The sequence below is a fragment of the Pelophylax lessonae genome, assembly GCF_965119305.1.
Source record: "Pelophylax lessonae genome assembly, chromosome: 12".
Classification (NCBI taxonomy): Eukaryota; Metazoa; Chordata; class Amphibia; order Anura; family Ranidae; genus Pelophylax; species Pelophylax lessonae.
Genome location: NC_138779.1, coordinates 5309225 through 5321275, shown reverse-complemented (window position 1 = coordinate 5321275; position 12051 = coordinate 5309225).

The following is a 12051-nucleotide window of genomic DNA, read 5'->3' as shown; positions in this document are numbered from 1 at the left end:
GTAATATCCAATAGGAAAATCACTGCATGCTTTGTGTAGTTGCTTAGTTAATTCCAGCTGGCGACTTTTTTTTTGGCCAGGCAGTGTAAACCACTACATCACTACCACACCACTACTACACCCCTACTATATCACTACTACATCATTGCCACTTTTACACCACTACTATATCACTACTGCACCCCTACTATATCACTACTGCATCACTGCCACTTTTACACCACTACTATATCACTACTACACCCCTACTATATCACTACTGCATCACTGCCACTTTTACACCACTACTATATCACTACTACACCCCTACTATATCACTCCTGCATCACTGCCACTTTTACACCACTACTATATCACTACTGCACCCCTACTACATCCCCACTATACCCCTACTCTATCACCACCACACCCCTACTATATCACTACAACATTCCTGTTATATCACTACCACTTTTATACCTCCACTATTTCACTACTGCACCCCTACTATATCACTACCACACCACTATTATATCACCAAACTCGCTCATCCATGTCTTTAGGGACCTTGCTTTGTGCACTGGTGTGCAGTCATGTTGGAACAGGAAGGGGCCATCTCCAAACTCTTCCCACAAAGTTGGGAGCATAAAATTGTCCAAAATGTCTTGCTATGCTGACGCCTTAAGAGTTCCCTTCACTGGAACTAAGGGCCAAGCCCAACCCCTAAAAAAAACAACCCCCATACCATAATCCCCCCTCCACCAAATGATTTGGACCAGTGCACAAAGTAAAGTCCATAAAGACATGGATGAGCGAGTTTGGGGTGGAGGAACTTGCCTGCACCTCAACCTGATAAAACACCTTTGAGATGAATTAGAGCGGAGACTGCGAGCCAGGCCTTCTCATCCACGTCGGTGCCTGACCTCACAAACACGCTTCTGGAAGAATGTTCATTTAAGGTTGAAGATTATGCTGGACTGACCTGCTCAGTAGGGGGTCTGTGAGTGAGTGATGGTGGAGACGGGTAGGGAGAGTTCTCTACTGATGAATTTGGCCTGCCTGGATAGAAAGGTGGCGGTGAGCCCATTTGAAGGTCTTTAGCTGCCACCTCTGGGTATGGCCTCAAGGACGTTTCAACAAACACTTGTGGTAGTAGGTTAAAGAAGAACTCAATATCCAATTAGAAGCAAAATGAGGTGAATATTTCGTCGTTTGTCTTTTACAAGTAGTAAAACATGATGAAGCCAATGTGTTCTGGGGGAACCAAGACTCCCACTTCTTCAGGGCTCCTGCTGTATGCTAACGGTGAATGAGGATGTAACCCCACTGGTGAATCTGTGACACCACAAAAGGAGAATGTTTCTGCGTTACTCCAGTAGTGGCAGCATAAGAGGAGTCTTTGTTCCCCAGAATGCGCTTCTGGAAGAATGGTGAAACAGTCCCATAGACACTCCTAAACCTTGTGGACGGCCTTCCCAGAAGAGTTGAAGCTTTTATAGCTGCAAAGGGTGGGCCAACTCAATATTGAACCCTATGGACTAGGACTGGGATGGAAGAATAGTCAAACATTCCCATAGACACACTCCTAAACCTTGTGGTCAGCCTTCCCAGAAGAGTTGAAGCTGTTATAGCTGCAAAGACTGGGCCAACTCAATATTGAACCCTACGGACTAAGACTGGGATGCCATTAAAGTTCATGTGTGTGTAAAGGCAGGCGTCCCAATACTTTTGGTAATATATTGTATCTACATTGCAGGGATTGTAACAAACTATGTAGCAGATTCCTATCTTTTGTTATTCCTGAAGAAATTCAGTTATGGACACAGCCCCGCATTTCTGTCAGATAATGCACCACTTTGCCCAGAAAATTGTTTAGGCATTCTACGAGTGTGCGCAATTATAAACTGTAACATGTTGGGTATCTATTTACTCGGCATGACATCATCTTTCACAATATACAAAAAAAAAAATTTGGGGTAACTTTACTGTTTAGTTTTTTTGTAACCAGTTCTGGACCGGAAGGATTTCTCCCCTTAATGACCAGGCCATATTTTGCGATTCGGCACTGCGTTACTTTAACAGAAAATTGCACGATTGTGCGACACTGTACCCAAATAAAATTGATGTCCTTTTTTCCCACAAACAGAGATTTCTTTTGGTGGTATTTGATCACCTCTGCGATTTCTATTTTTTGCGCTATAAACAAAAAAAGAGCGACAATTCTGAAAAAAAATAATAATAATAATATTTTTCACTTTCTGCTATATAACATTCTCAAAAAAAAATAATTTAAAAAATCACATTTTTTCATCATTTTAGGCCAATTTGTATTCTGCTACATATTTTTGGTAAAAAAAAAAAAAAAAAAAATAACATTTTTTTTATTAGTAATAGCGGCGATCAGCAGTTTTTAGCGGGACTGCGACATTGCGGCGGACAGAACTGTAGCCCCCTCCTAGGTAGGTGCTGGTGAGAGAGTAGAGTTTTGGGTCCTGTCTGCTTACCAGAGGAGCTACAAATACATGGGTACAATGGCGCTCCCAGACACAATAACAATATGCTCTACTCGGTCTCTTGTCTTGAATCAAATGAGCAAGTTTATTAAAAAGGCTAAAATGCTAATGAAATGTAATATGATGCCAGCAAATGTCCGACAGTTGGGCAATACCTTGACTGGGGAGGACCCAGGAGCGAGGTGGAGATGCCTGTCCAAGTGTGGAGCCTTGCTGATGGAGACACTTGGGGGCTGGAAGAGGAGCGAGAGAAGGGGGAGCAGGAACCCCAACCCCCGCAATACACCGCCAGCGGTTTAGACATTAATGGCTGTGTTTAAAACGGTATAACCTCTCGCTTGTGGTATTGTGCCGACAAAATATGTAAATAACGAAAGTGACATTAAGTAGCTGCTTGCTGCAAGTTTAAGTGCTAGTGCCTTTAAATCATAGTAAATCAAATATTGCAGCGCCGCAATATTTGGTTTACTATTAATGGCTGTGTGTTGAGTTATTTTGAGGGGACAGCAAATTTACACTGTTATACAAGCTGTACACTCACTACTTTACATTGTAGCAAAGTGTCATTTCTTCAGTGTTGTCACATGGAGATAGAATAAAATATTTACAAAGATGTGAGGGGTGTACTTACTTATGTGAGATACTGCATATAGATCAAACCAAAATGAGGGACATATGAGGAGTAAAGAGGGACATTGTTCAAAAACAGGGACAGTCCCTCCAAATCAGGGACAGATGAGAGTTATGCCCCCCCCCCCCCCCGAAGACTCCCGGGATGTATGACATTATTTGCCTAGGCAAGAAACCAGGAAGTGATTGAGGAAATGTAAAAACGTGTAAAACAAGTAAACATAATTTTCTTTCTTATCCAATTACTGGTGCTAGCAGCTTAAGGATTAAAAATAGATTGTGTTGAGAGAGTGAAGACCCACTTTAAGGTTTAGTAAGGGCCATTCACCTTTTCAGGGGTGTGATAAATTCTTGCTTTGATGGAACAATGAGCATATAACACAAGGAATAAAAGTTATTTGTGATAATAAATTTTTATGATGAAATTTTTGTCTACAAAGTCCCATCGTCATAAAGCCAATTCCCAAAAGCCAGGAATGAACACGCAGCTGCAAACATCCTCCGGCGATGAATTCTTCTGATCCTGGCAGACCTGAAATCCTTTGAAACGATTCGCTTATCCTCAGTGTAAAGCCCCATCCAGGCAGTCCATATCTACCGAATGACTCCCGAGATCTTCAACTCCGAAGAACACATTTCAGGTTATTGATGAAATACATCAGTGAGCTCTTACATGTCAGCGGCGTGCGAGGCTTCACAAATAAAAAATGTGATTAGACGTTTATGGAGGCCCTAAACATCATACAGTGGGTCACATGGACTCCGGCGGCAGATGAGGCTTTGACACGAACGCTGCAATGTTTTTGATGAATGAACCTGACCGCGTGTCCATAAACCGTTGCAAAATTCTTAAGGCTTGTTTCATTCCATGGAGGAATCGGTTGGAGGACTGCTTTCTTCAAGCTTCAAACGGTGACCCGCTGTGTCCCAGGCTTCAGTAAATACGTGTAGACTTATATCTAAAGGACTGCAGACTCTAAAATCCAGGCTTGATAAGGCAAAGAGCTTTAGGAATTTCCTTAAAGTGGATCTGTTATGTAGCAATATGGAATGCTTGGATGTATGCCTTCCTCTTGCAATGAAGCCGAGAGGTTGAGGACCACATTTGTTCTTTAACTTTTAACCTTTTGACCTTCTTGCAACACCCAACCTAATGGAAAACTGTAGCATGGGACCTACCAGGTTCCCAGAAAACATTGCCTATTGGTGGACACCCGGCATGGTACACAGTAGGGCTGCACAATATTGAAAAAAAAAATCTCATTGCGATATCTTTTTCCCAACGATATATATCGCAATATTTTTTGCTATAGACCCCCCCCTCACATTACACCACCCCTCCCATCTCATATCCCCCCCCCCATTGTATTGCACCCCCCCCCTCACATAGCGCTATATAGACCTCTTTATCCCCCTCTTCCCGGTGTAAATGTTACAGTCACCTCCCCCCCTGTATTTGGTACCATCTTGGCGGCCTCTGCCCACGTGTGCTCCCTCCGCCTCTTCTGTTTGTCCCTCATGATCGGGGTGTGAAGTCAGTTCTCCTGGAGGGAGGGGGGATCTCTCTGGCTGGGGGCAAATAGAAACGCGGGAAGTGGGGGTAACGCTGGGAGTTGTAGACCTCTCCCCCGGGCAGCTCCTTCGCATCGGAATCACAGTCCCCACAATACACTTCCGCCCCACAGCATAGTGAACCAATCACCTCGTGAGTAGCGGCACAGGGAACCAATCAGGTGTGCAGGCACGCGTGATTGGTTCGCTGTGCCACTGCTCACGGTGCGCTGCTCACCGCTCAATCAGGAGATCTAGCTGCAGGGCAGACTACATGTGGGACGGATGTCAGGCTGTGTCCTTCTACCACCACTGAGTCTCAACTGCTCTGCCTTCCATATCGTATATTCGGCGATGTGACTATCGCCCACGCTCGCAGCACGATATCGATGTTCACATCGACTATCCTTCAGCCCTAGTACACAGCTTGGACTAAACAGCAGTCTTGCAGCTATAAAGACCATACTTTGTATTAGTACTGAGCAACAGACCCCACTGCAGCCCACCATGCATGGGTCTGTTCCCAGGAGAAGCTCCCAGAATAAAGGAATATCTAGAAGATAGATTGCTTTACTAAATAAAATGTGAATGTAATTACAAGCAGTTTGTTCAGCCTTCCAAGTAGAGGAGGCACATCCTTAGGTTACAAGCTCCATATAGGACAAAGCGGTTCAGTAGGAGAGAGACTTGCAAGACCTGGGACCTCAGGAGGACCAACCTAAAGTTATATCATCTGCCTTGGGGAAGAGAATGTGGATAGTCCCAAAAGCATAGTCCTTATGTTACAAAGAAAGACAGAGGCGCCACTAAGTGTAGACTTTTTATGATACGTTTAATAGGTAAAATTATGCACTCACTTCTGCAAGCATATGCTCATGTCAATGAAACTCATAGGAAAGGTTCCGATGTGGGTAGGTAATGAAGAGTGGTCATCCAGTCCTAAGCATCCATCCCGCTGGAGCCGAGATCCCCTCACCGTGGCCGGCAAGTACGGCGGAGCTGAAACCAGGAAGCAGGCTCGGTATGGTGACTGAAAGCGAGGCTTGGTGGATGGTCAGATGGGGATGACGTCATCTGTATGCGACAGGTTTCCGGGATGGATGCTTAGGACTGGATGACCACTCTTCATTACCTGCCCACATCGGAACCTTTCCTCTGAGTTTCCTTGATATGAGCATATGCTTGCAGATGTGAGTGCATAATTTTACCTATTAAACGTATCATAAAAAGTCTACACTTAAAGGCACCTCTGTATTTCTATGTTTTAGTCCTGTGGAACCCCTGGCTTTGGTTTCTGGATGGCTGCCCTATATGGTGGACTTTTTCTCTCCATGTGCCATTTATGACTCCTATGGACTCTGGTTTATAATGTGTGACTAATGCGCCTGTCACATTTTTGTACTTATGTCACAGTCTGGGGTCAGGCTAGGGGACCAGGTCAGGGGTCAGACTCAGAGACCCGTAGCTATGGCAGTAGAGAGGCTCCCACTGACCAGCAAGATAAGTACACAAGCAGATCACCCTGGCGGATGACATGGGCTCACCCAAGGTGCGAGGTCTGACTACTAACCAGTATTCACTAGAGCTCCTGATGGTGGAAATGGGTTTTGCTGCATGTTAGGAACAGGTCAAAGTTCAAAAGAAACAAGACACAAGGCAAGGTTGTCTAAGCAATCAGGCTGGGAGCTGTCCAGCATTCAAGGTGACTCAGCAAGAAGATGCTGAGCCACCAGGAATGTTAGAGATGCAGCAGAGGATTCCAGTCAGGACACTTTACCACATGGCAGCTTGACTGAGCGCTTCTAGCTTCCCCCCTAGGGAGAAGCCTCCTAACTAGATCCCCATCGTACATGTGTCCCCTATCATGGTGCACCTAGGATAATCCCATTCCTTTTTCTAGGTCTGGTTACCAGAACCCTAAGGAGTTTCTGGCCTACACCATAAATAGCGTGCCCATCTACTGGCAGGGGCAGAACATAAGCTTTACAAAAAGTTACCCACTGCCCCCATCTATAGCTGGCCTTTGCAGGAAGGAGCATTGGAGGACAATATGTGTCAAAGGCCAAGGAAAATTCCAAGCTCTACTTACTGAGAAGCATGGAAGAAGGGGTGGGCTCCCTCTAGCCCATCTACCCTCTATCTATCCATCAGAATGCATGTGCTTCCACTGTGCCTCTTAAAAGTTAGTGGTAGGAACTACAGGTAACAGGGTGCCTTGCCGGGGCCAGTAGCTTACGCATGTATTTGCAAAAGTGTGCAGACTAAACCCCTGTTTTTAACACATACTGTTAGGTCAGTTTGGTTGGTCGGAGGCTGGTCAGTAAGTAGAGCTTGGAATTCAATTGCCTCAACTCAAGCAAAGATTCTATATATACTGAGCAAAATTCTAAAACGCAACACTTGTCTTCGCCCCCATTTTCAATGAGCTGAACTGAAAGATCTAAGAAAACCGGGATTCATCCATGAAGAGAACACCTCTCCGAGGTTCCAGATGCCATCAAATGTGAGCATTACCCCACTCAAGTCGGTTACGATGAAGAACTGCAGTCAGGTGGAGACCCCGATGAGGACGGTGAGCATGCAGATGAGCTTCCCTGAGACGGCTTCTGACAGTTTGTGCAGAAATTCTTTGGTTATGCAAAGCGATTGTTGCAGCAGCTGTCTGGGTGGCTGGTCTCAGACCATCTTGGAGATGAAGATGCTGGATGTGGAGGTCCTGGGCTGGTCTCAGACCATCTTGGAGGTGAAGATGCTGGATGTGGAGGTTCAGGGCCCGTGTGGTTACCCGTGGTCTGCGGTTGTGAGGCCGGTTGGATGTATTGCCAAATTCTTTGAAACGCCTTTGGAGATGGCTTATGGTAGAGAAATGAACAGCTCTGATGGACATTCCTGCAGCCAGCATGCCAATTGCACGCTCCCTCAAAACTTGCCACATCTGTGGCATTGTGCTGTGTGATAAAACTGCACATTTTAGAGCGGCCTTTTATTGTGGGCAGCCTAAGGCACACCTGTGCAATAATCATGCCGTTTAATCAGCATCTGGATATGCCACACCTGTGAGGTGGATGGATTATCTCGGCAAAGGAGAAGTGATCACTAACACAGATTTACACAGATTTGTGAAGAATATTGGAGAGAAATCGGCCTTTTGTGTACATAGAAAAAGTCTTAGATCTTTGAGTTCAGCTCATGAAAAATGGGGGAAAAAACAAAAGTGTCGCGTTTATAATTTTGTTCAGTGTATTTCTTGAGCTGCCTGATGAAGGAGGAGGTCCTCCGAAACTATGTTGCGGCCCACCCTCCACGTTCTGTCTAGCATTCTGATCCCTGTCGGTCTCTGTGGAGGAGCCGACAGGTCACTATTGTGTAATTTCCGGTTCTGGTTTCCGGACACTTCCTTTATATTTCTTGAACTACAATAGTTATATTTCCTGCCCTGTAGTGGCTGATGTACTCTGACATTGTCCACCCCAGACTCACCATACTGAAATCCAGCACCAGTCTTCTTCCAAGTTAAATAAACTGACAAAAAGAGCACCAGATGGTCACCTTAAGAAGCCATAATCATTTTTTATGGAATAAATTGAGACGATAGGAAAATAAAAGGTATCCCACACGTTTTGGATGCCAAACTGAGGCCATCAGGGCTTGGATGATAAATGACAAAACCTTTCTACAAAAAACTTAATCTACAAAACTCCTGTAAAATGATCTATGTCACGGAAGGAGCATCAGTGGTCACGCTTGCTAGAACTACTCATGTAATGGAGGATTCAGAGCCATTTTTCATCTTGGGGGGGCCCTGCTCTGTGGTAGAGCTGCCAAGTCTTAAGGCCCGTACACACGATAAGAAATTCGGAAGGGAAAATTCGTCCGACGACCGATCTGCCGATTTTCGGATTGTTAGTATGGTGCTTTTGACAGCCGACTTTTCGGCTGACAAAATCCTGATGTGCAGGCTATAAAATTTTTGTCCTCTGTCAACACACGTCCGATTTTCGTCTCATTAGTACAGATTTTGACGGGGAAAAATCTTATGAGCAAGACTAGGCATGCTCAGAGACGAAAGAACAGATACAAAGCAATCCACACATGACATCACTTCTGAAGTAGAATTCTGTCCTATGGGAAAATTCGTATGAAAATAACCTTTGTGGGAACAGTTTGAGGAAAGCCCCTTCCTGTTCCAACATAACTGCACACCAGTGCAAAAGCAAGGTCCATAAAGACATGGAAGAGCGAGTTTGAATTGGAGGAACTTGACTGGCCTAACCTCAACGCGATAGAACACCTTTGGGATGAAATAGAGCAGAGACTGCGAGCCAGGCCTTCTCATCCAACATCATTCCCTGACCTCACAAAAGTGCTTCTGGAAGAATGGTGAAACATTCCCATAGACACTCCTAAACCTTGTGGACAGCCTTCCCAGAAGAGTTAAAGCTGTTATAGCTGCAAAGGGTGGGCCAACTCAATATTGAACCCTACGGACTAAGATTGGGATGCCATTAAAGTTCATGTGCGTGCAGGGCTGCCATCAGGGGGGGGACAGCCCATACACATATAGGGGGCCCGGGCGTCCTGAGCTGTCCTGCAGGGTCAGGAGATGGCAGGGGTTGGAGGAGCACCTGCCCTTGGTGCATTCTTTTCATGTGGGTGCAGGGGCGCTGCAAGGCCCTGCCCTGGGGAATAGGGTTGCCACCTCATCCCTTTAAACCAGGACACACATTAATTACACAGGTTCTGTGGCTGATTAAGGTGGTAATTAAACTCACTTGGTGCCTTATGTGCATTATATCAGCCTCAGAACCTGTGTAATTATTATGTGTCCTGGATTAAAGGGAAGAGGTGGCAACCCTACTGGGGAATGTTGGTGGTCAAGCCTGGGGGGCCCAGGCCTAAAGCTTTGTAAGGGGCCCCAAATTTTCTGATGGCTGCCCTGTGTGCGCGTAAAGGCAGTGTCCCAATACTTCTGGTAATATAGTGTATGTAGGCAGATGCAGTTACCTAGTCTGCCACTAGGTGGCTCTATGCCATGTTAGTGTCTGGATACAGAAAATAGCGTCATCAAGTGCTAGCCCCCTTTTTAGCCCTACTGTATGTGTCATAGGTGAGTCTGGGCCAACATATAAGCAGGGTTGGGAGGAGCCATAGTGCAGTTGAGGCACGGGAACCAAACACCCCACACAAGCACAGAATGTGACCAGTAAGTGGAGGCCCTGGACAAGACTGGAGGCTGGGGGAGATCTTACAACCAGGACAGCCGGCTGTGGGTTATGGCGGGTTATTATTACGAAAGGCCTTTTAGGCCAGGCCAAGGGTTTCCTGAGTGAGGCTATCCCACCTGGTGGGTGTACCTATGGACGAGGTGAGTACAGAGATACCATTCCTGTGAGTACTAATGAGCTCAGCTAGAGGGAGAGACTGCTTTAAAATTCTACATGATGCTTTCACATGTGACTACTGCGGACAGTCCACATAATGTAAGACTCTATGTACTGTCAAGCGACCCCGGAAAATATGTTGGTGTGATGTGACTGGACATTTCCAAGTACCACCAGTAAAGCTCAGCAACTCTATTTATGTGTGAACATTCCTTCCATGGAGATATAAAGGTCAACAGCCTGGAAAGTTGTGGTGAGGCCCCTGGCATGGAGTGGGGACAATATGGTAGAAGGTACAGCCTCAGCAGGAATGCTAAATGCAAAGCTGTGCCAAGCCACCTGTATAAAAGAGACCTTAGTGCCCAGGGCTTTTTTGCTCGGAGAATAGGTGCAGGAACTCCCCCTTTTAAGTTACTTTGTGTCTCCGCCCCCTACCCCCCTCCGAGCACTAACCCTTGGTTCCAACCCTTCCAACCTCCGAGTCCTGACCCTTGGTTCCACTCCCTACCCAGCTTCCAGTACAGCAACTTTTAGAGAATATAGAGCCAAGTTTAATTTTGTATTGGAATGTATAGAATTAGGTTATGATAACAAGAAAAGCAATAAAATAGATCCAGCAGCAATAGACGCGCCCCCCCCTCCCAGCAGCAATAGACCCCCCAGAAGCAGCAAAAGATCTCCCAGCAGCCAGCATCAATAGACTCTCTAGCAGCCAGCAACAGTAGACCCCTCCCTAAACAGTAGATTCCTTCTAGCAATACTTAGCCGTCAGTATCAAAAGATCCTCCACCAGCAACAATAGATTGCCATTCAAAAATAGATCCCCTCCAGCAACAATAGATCTCCAAGCAGCCAGCATCAGTAGATCCTCCAGCAACCATCGGAGGTGCCGGAACTGCGTTCCCACTGAAAAAAAGCCCTGTTAGTGCCATTCTCTGAAAGATTCAGAAGCCACCCACCCCTGGAGAAGGAAAACCCATGACGTCACAGGACCCAAAACATCTGAAAAAAGATAAACCCACTAAAATTTGGGGTGAAGGGGCTGAAACTGAGGGTTGGAGGCTGGGACGGGGTGTTAAACATTCACCACTAGGATAGAATAATTTTATTACAGCAATCATTTTTTATTACGCCCTCTTTTACAATCCTTTACCAAAGTGAAAAACCACAAATGGCTCTCCTTGTTCCCCACCAGCGTATTAAGTGTCCTGCGGATGGCGATGCTGGCACTGCGCCGGTGTTCTATGCCCATAAAGAAATAAAATTAAATCAGAATTTACTGCTATTAATGATAATGACTCTGCCCCCTGTCCCCTCCAGAGCCGGCGGAATATTCGGCCTGTTTTTATGCAGCCCGGAATCTTGTCAAGTGTGGATTCAAAGGACGGCGTCACGGGCTCGAGCGCTAACTACCGAATTCCCCGTCTCGCTCAGCGGGCCCATATTCATCCAAATGTCACACTCCGGCTATTGAAGTTTAACAAATTTGCTTCCTCGGGTCCTTTGTTTTTCGAGACACAATGGGATAAAATGTCCCATGTGGGGAAAGCGCCAGAATTAGAGGCCTGAGCAGCGTGGCCTCGCCGCCAGCCAGGCCAGTGCCGGGGCAACTGGGAGTTAAAGGGCAACTATTGTGTGTTTTCGTTTAGTACAGAGTTATTATTCTGTGTTATTTAGCTGAAAATAATTCAATTGACTTGACTTTTACATTTTTAACGTGTACTGTTCCGTATTTTGATCATGTTATGGCATTTTCCACTGCAAGTACCGGCTCGGCTCTACTTGGCCCGGTTTGCTTTTCCACTGCTGGTACCGCATGGTACGGTGTTGGAACGGTTCGGTTTGCTTTTCCACTTAAGTAGTACTAAAGTTAAGTGGGTTTGATAACAACGATTCTCTGACCAATCAGTGGCTAGTAGTGACCGCATGCAAAGGATTGTGGGATATGGTACCTCTTGGAACCACAATCGAGGTGGTACTGTTTTTGAGAGCCGTAC